Source organism: Alosa alosa, unplaced genomic scaffold, assembly GCF_017589495.1.
Source record: "Alosa alosa isolate M-15738 ecotype Scorff River unplaced genomic scaffold, AALO_Geno_1.1 AALO_1.0_unplaced_904, whole genome shotgun sequence".
Taxonomy (NCBI): Eukaryota; Metazoa; Chordata; class Actinopteri; order Clupeiformes; family Clupeidae; genus Alosa; species Alosa alosa.
In genome coordinates, this window is record NW_025963099.1 from 1 (window position 1) to 6,650 (window position 6,650).

Sequence of the window (6,650 nt, forward strand, 5' to 3'; positions counted from 1 at the left end):
TGCTGCGGCCATACTTCCACGCTGAGGCCTCGCCTCGCCTGGATCTCGAAGCTAAGCAGCGTCAGCCTGGTTAGTACTTGATGGCCAATCGCCTGGGAATAACTTAGGTGCTGTAAGCGTTTGCCTGCCCATTGTGCAGGCAAACTTGATTGAGGTTGATAGGCGTGTCCAGTGGTTGAGTAATAAACTACGGCCATACCCGCGCTGAGCACGCCTGATCACCGGAAGCTAAAGCTGCGTCGGGCCTGGTTAGTATGGATGGGAGACATACCAGGAATAACAGGTGCTGTAAGCGTTTTGCCTGCTTGTGCAGGCAGGCAGTTGAGGTTGATGAGCGTGTCAGTGGTTGAGTAATGCAACTTACGGCCATACCCGCTGAGCACGATCTCTGATCGGAAGCTAATGCGTCGGGCCTGGTTAGTACTTGGATGGGAGACGCCTGGGAATACCAGGTGCTGGCGTTTGCCTGCTTGTGCAGGCAGAAGCCCGTTGAGTTGATGAGCGTGTCCAGTGGTTGAGTAATAAACTACGGCCATACCACGCTGAACGCCAGCTCTGCATCTGATCTCGGAAGCTAAGCAGCGTCGGGCCTGGTTAGTACTTGGATGGGAGACGCCTGGGAATACCAGGTGCTGTAAGCGTTTTGCCTGCTTGTGCAGGCAGAAGCGGGTTGAGTTGAAGCGATGTCAGTGGTTGAGTAATAAACTACGGCCATACCACGCTGGCAAGCCCGCTCTCGTCTGATCTCGGAAGCTAAGCAGCGTCGGGCCTGGTTAGTACTTGGATGGGAGACCGCCTGGGAATACCAGGTGCTGTAAGCGTTTTGCTTGCTTGTGCAGGCAAGCGGTTGAAGGTCGATGAAGCGTGTCCAGTGGTTGAGTAATCGCTTACGGCCATACCCGCTGAGCAACGCCGCTCGCTCGTCTGATCTCGGAAGCTAAGCAGCGTCGGACCTGGTTACTACTTGGATGGGGAGACCGCCTGGGAATACCAGGTGCTGTAAGTGTTTTGTTTGCTTGTGCAGGCAGAGCGGTTGAGGTTGATGAGCGTGTCGAGGGTTGAGTAATAAACTACGGCCATACCACGCTGAGCGCGCCCGCTCGTCTGATCTCGGAAGCTAAGCAGCGCCGGGCCTGGTTAGTACTTGGATGGGAGACCGCCTGGGAATACCAGGTGCTGTAAGCGCATTTTTGCTTGCTTGTGCAGGCAGAGCGGTTGAGGTTGATGAAGCGATGTCCAGTGGTTGAGTAATAAACTACGGCCATACCATCGCTGAGCCGCCAGCTCTCGTCTGATCTCGGAAGCTAAGCAGCGTCGGGCCTGGTTAGTACTTGGATGGGGAGACCGCCTGGGAATACCAGGTGCTGTAAGCGTTTTGCTTGCTTGTGCAGGCAGAGCGGTTGAGGTTGATGAAGCGTGTCCGAGTGGTTGAGTAATCGCTTACGGCCATACCACGCTGAGCACGCCCGCTCTCGTCTGATCTCGGAAGCTAAGCAGCGTCGGGCCTGGTTAGTACTTGGATGGGAGACCGCCTGGGAATACCAGGTGCTGTAAGCGTTTTTTGCTTGCTTGTGCAGGCAGAGCGGTTGAGGTTGATGAAGCGATGTCGAGTGGTTGAGTAACTACGGCCATACCACGCTGAGCACGCCAGCTCTCGTCTGATCTCGAAGCTAAGCAGCGTCGGGCCTGGTTAGTACTTGGATGGGAGACCGCCTGGGAATACCAGGTGCTGTAAGCGTTTTGCTTGCTTGTGCAGGCAGAGCGGTTGAGGTTGATGAACGTGTCCGAGTGGTTGAGTAATCGCTTACGGCCATACCACGCTGAGCACGCCCGCTCTCGTCTGATCTCGGAAGCTAAGCAGCGTCGGGCCTGGTTAGTACTTGATTGGGAGACCGCCTGGGAATACCAGGTGCTGTAAGCGTTTTGCTTGCTTGTGCAGGCAGAGCGGTTGAGGTTGATGAGCGTGTCCGAAAGTGGTTGAGTAATAAACTACGGCCATACCACGCTGAGAGCCAGCGCTCTCGTCTGATCTCGGAAGCTAAGCAGCGTCGGGCCTGGTTAGTACTTGGATGGGGAGACCGCCTGGGAATACCAGGTGCTGTAAGCGTTTTGCTTGCTTGTGCAGGCAGAGCGGTTGAGGTTGATGAACGTGTCCGAAAGTGGTTGAGTAATAAACTACGGCCATACCACGCTGAGCACGCCTGCTCTCGTCTGATCTCGGAAGCTAAGCAGCGTCGGGCCTGGTTAGTACTTGGATGGGAGACCGCCTGGGAATGGCTCATGACCCCCCCAAGTACATATTGCTCAACCCTGGGATCGATCGAAAAAGATCAAAACGGATGGCTCCATCTGGTGGTCAACGTCTGGAAATGTTATTTACAGAAATTATCATGTACAAGGCCTAGTTTATTGAAATCCACGAGTCTGCTGCATGTTTTGTTTATTATTTTCATAATTTGAGTTGATGTAGCTGATGAGATTCATATAGTAAAATGGAAAAGTGTGCAATTGTCACATTATTGTGTAGTTGGCCTTTTTCTCTCCCCTTTTTTTTTTCTAAATTTGATATGGATTTCTCATTAAGATTGGGCAGAGGAATGGAAAGACCAGAGTGGATTAGATTACATTCAACTTTATTGTCATTGTGCAGAGTACAAGTACAAAGACAACAAAATGCAGTTTGCGTCTAACCAGAAGTGCAAAAAAAGCAGAAAAGTGCCATGTGATAAAGTATAGACAGGTGGTACATAGACAGGATAAGAAATATAGTGCAGTGTAGACAGTAGTATACAGTTGGTTTACAGAAGGTGGTTTAGAGTAATATAAACTAAGTATAAATATGTGCAGTGTATTAGCAGTTACTTTATAAGAGCAGAATAAATATGGCTATGTAACATAAACAATGTATGAACAACATAGTTATGGTAATGGGATTTGGCAGAGGCCTTTGTCCAAAGCGACACACAAATACAAAAACAACATAATATTTAAAATTTAACAGGGAACAGATTAGAATGTTGATCAAACTATAATAAGGAGAATAGGAACAATAAACAACAATGACAATTCAATCAATAGCCTAAATAAATAAACAATGAAAATGAGGGGAAAAAGCAATAATTAACAATAATGTCCATTCAATCAATAATATAAAAACAATGACATGGTAAAACTACATGAAGGAGAATATCAATAATAAACAATAATGTCAAATTAATCAACAGCCTAATGGAAATAAAACAATATTATACAAACCATAACGCATAAGAAGCGCTTAAAGAACTAAGTGCATGTTGAACAGGAATGTCTTTACACCCCTCTTAAACGACCCAAATGTAAACAACATGTACAGATATGTGCAATGTAGTAGCAGTAACAGTATAATAGTAGAAAGAATAATATAGATATATTCAGTGTATTAACAGAATATACATTATAAGAAAAACAGAATAAATATGGATATTCAGTATGAACCATGAAGACAGATATGTGCAGTATGTGCATTAAGTTGTGCAGTAAGTTTATATAGCCCCTTTATTGCAGTTGTAATTTTACTGGGGGAGAAGAGGTGACTGGCTGGTGGACGATTTTTTTTTTTTTTTATTTTAATGGCGAGGTACAACAGACGACTGTCCTCCGTCACCTGTGCTTCCATGAGGGTATTTCATCCAGCCAAACTTTGTCTTCTGGGCAGCTCTGGTCTCGGATGTGTCAGCCCCAAGACACCGGCCAAACAGGGTGTAGCCCCCACCTAGATTCGTACTTTTTTTCACAAAGTTGACAGTAGTCTTGTCATGCTCGAGAACTGCCAGCAGTAGCAATCTTCTGCCTGAGATCAGCTGGCACTAGGTGGTGGTCACTGTTGTCTGCCAGTTGTAGAAGCAGCAAAGCCCATGCCTACACTTCCTCTATTCCTGGCAGATGCAGATGTCCCTGGGTCATCAGCACATCCTGCAGAGCAGGACTGTCCTCCTCCACCTCCTCCACCTGTTCTGCTTGTGTAGGGATGGCATGTTTCCTACAGATGCTGTCAATAGGATCCTTGTCTGACTCGGTAGACATGTCAACCCCCTCATCTGCCATCTCCTCTTCACTTTGTCCAGTCGATTCGTCTTCTTCACGGGACTGCTCTTCTTCAGCTGCAAATATGCAATTGTACAAATCACAGATGTGTCCAGGCAGTTGCAACAACCACTTGTAGATTCATTCATACACAGATATGCCAATAACATGCACGGTTTCTTTATTTCATAAAATGAAAAGTTAACTTTATACCATGTTGGCTGGAATTTGCTAGAATTATGCAAGAAAACTGTAGGGATATCCTTGCTTCATATGTATGTCTATTGTTTAAGTGTGTGATTAAGTTTTTTACCTTTCTTGGCATAGTAATCCCCTGCAGTGAAGCTGGTTGACTGGCACATGGCATACTCAACACCAAGGAGCTCTGGGTCCTTGTATTCATCAGGGTAGGGCATAGGAGCAGCGAAGTTGGGCTCTGGAACATGATCGTTGCCGAAGAGCACCTCAGCTTGCTGATTGATGCGCTGGATCTGCCGTGCATCCATACATGACATCTGCCGACCCTGACCACCCGCAACCCAGAGTGATTCCATGCGGCTGTTCCACTGCACAGCAAATGCAATCAGGTACACCTGACAGAGCACACGACCATTTTATGTATCATTGTATATGCTTTGCAGAGATGATGTACTAAAGCTATGAAATAAAATGCATTATTGATAGAAATTTTTTTATATTAAAGTGGGTTTTTTAATTACTCACTTGGAATGCCGTAATTCCACATCTTTCTGAAGGAATGTCATTCATTGTACATGTGTCGTGCAACCCTCCAAGGAGTCACTGCCTCGCCGGCACCTGCCCAACGCCATTGAGCACCACCACCTTCACAGTAACTTACAGTTGTATGCCAGTGGGATCCTGTAAAACACAACGAATTGCAAGCTCCTTATTTATTCTGGTGTCTATTTAAATATGGCCATATTATTTTAGATGGCTTTGCAATGACACATGACTACTACAACCCACCTGCATACAGCTACCATACAACCATACAGAATCCATTTTGAAGACACACACACATCCCGTGAGATTAAAAAAACAGCTTAAAAATCAGGTGTTGTGTTGACACATCTAAAGCATATTTAGACCTCGAATTATCTCGACTCCACACTGTAGTAACAACATCTACAAAGTCTAAACATGCTAGCCAGATGATCAGATGAGGGCTTAAATACATTTTAGAGACCCTGCAGCCCTCGTAAAAGTAGTAACTAAAAACAGCCCATTCATTCATCACTTTGTTTTTAGCATGCAAATCGTAAGGGTTGACATGTTTACACTTCTAAAGCATATTTACACATCGAATTTCAACTCCACACTGTTGTAACACCATCTCTATGGTCTTAAGAAGTGAGCTAGAGTGTCTGATCACGTTTTTAAAGTATTTCCAGTGATCGTCAGGTCATTACAGTGGCGATTGGTAGCTCATTCATTCATTTTCAATGCATTTAGCATTCTAATGTAGCGGTTGATATTCTAACGATCTAAAGCATATTTCAGCTTTACATTTCGAGTCCACACAGTAGTAATACATTCTTCAATGCCTCAACATGTAAAATCAATAGTCTGATCACATTTTAAACGCATATCAGAGAGATCGAACCTAGCTATTTTAATGTAAACAAGCGGTGTTAGCCTAGCCAATTGGTGACAGAAAATGAGTGTCAGTACGGCGCTAACGAGATTGTCATGTAAAACCTCAGGCAAATTCAGGCAAATTATCCAAAAATATATAGAGTTTCAGTCATTACTTTGCACATAATTACACCAAACTTACCTGAGAGTGAAAAAAATAGTCCGATCTGTCACAACGCCGACCGCAATAAATAAAGATGGCCGCCAGTATTTTTCTAATGCAGCTCAGTCTCAAATGACGTTTTCCGATCCTCGCTCAATGATTGGTCTGTTGAGCGCTCAGCTCTGCTCAGCATTGCTCAACCATTGGCTGATCGCTGCTCAACTCTGCTCAGCATTGCTCAACCATTGGACGGCTGCCGATCTCTTTATGTACTTGGAGGAGCATTTGCCTGGGAATACCAGGTGCTGTAAGCGTTTTGCTTGCTTGTGCAGGCAGAGCGGTTGAGGTTGATGAACGTGTCCGAGTTGTCGAGTAATCGTTTACGGCCATACCACGCTGAGCACGCCCGCTCTCGTCTGATCTCGGAAGCTACATGGCGTCGGGCCTGGTTAGTACTTGGATGGGAGACCGCCTGGGAATACCAGGTGCTGTAAGCATTTTGCTTGCTTATTGCAGGCAGAAGCGGTTGAGGTTGATGAACGTGTCAGTGGTTGAGTAGTAAAACGCTTACGTCCATACCACGCTGAGCACGCCAGCTCTCGTCTGATCTCGGAAGCTAAGCAGCGTCGGGCCTGGTTAGTACTTGGATGGGAGACCGCCTGGGAATACCAGGTGCTGTAAGCCTTTTTTGCTTGCTTGTGCAGGCAGAGCGGTTGAGGTTGATGAACGTGTCCAGTGGTTGAGTAGTCGCCACGGCCATACCACGCTGAGCACGCCAGCTCTCGCCTGATCTCGAAGCTAAGCAGCGTCGAGCCTGGTTAGTACTTGG

The 6,650-nt window shown here is 46.2% G+C and overlaps 3 non-coding genes and 6 pseudogenes across 3 annotated transcripts; all 9 read left to right on the forward strand.

Annotated features, from left to right (window-relative positions):
* The first annotated feature begins 524 nt into the window (after positions 1–524).
* On the forward strand, positions 525–641 carry LOC125290796 (annotated as a pseudogene).
* Positions 642–703: 62 nt separating this feature from the next.
* On the forward strand, positions 704–821 carry LOC125290800 (annotated as a pseudogene).
* A 247-nt stretch (positions 822–1,068) lies between these two features.
* On the forward strand, positions 1,069–1,185 carry LOC125290793 (annotated as a pseudogene).
* Positions 1,186–1,438: 253 nt separating this feature from the next.
* LOC125290792 lies at positions 1,439–1,557 on the forward strand. Its single transcript, XR_007192880.1, has one exon. It is a non-coding gene; the product is annotated as a 5S ribosomal RNA (ribosomal RNA).
* Positions 1,558–1,620: 63 nt separating this feature from the next.
* Positions 1,621–1,738, forward strand: LOC125290794 (annotated as a pseudogene).
* A 64-nt stretch (positions 1,739–1,802) lies between these two features.
* Positions 1,803–1,921, forward strand: LOC125290797. Its single transcript, XR_007192881.1, has one exon. It is a non-coding gene; the product is annotated as a 5S ribosomal RNA (ribosomal RNA).
* Positions 1,922–1,987: 66 nt separating this feature from the next.
* LOC125290795 lies at positions 1,988–2,107 on the forward strand (annotated as a pseudogene).
* Positions 2,108–6,199: 4,092 nt separating this feature from the next.
* LOC125290799 lies at positions 6,200–6,318 on the forward strand (annotated as a pseudogene).
* Positions 6,319–6,386: 68 nt separating this feature from the next.
* On the forward strand, positions 6,387–6,505 carry LOC125290798. The gene has a single exon (XR_007192882.1). It is a non-coding gene; the product is annotated as a 5S ribosomal RNA (ribosomal RNA).
* Positions 6,506–6,650: the final 145 nt, after the last annotated feature.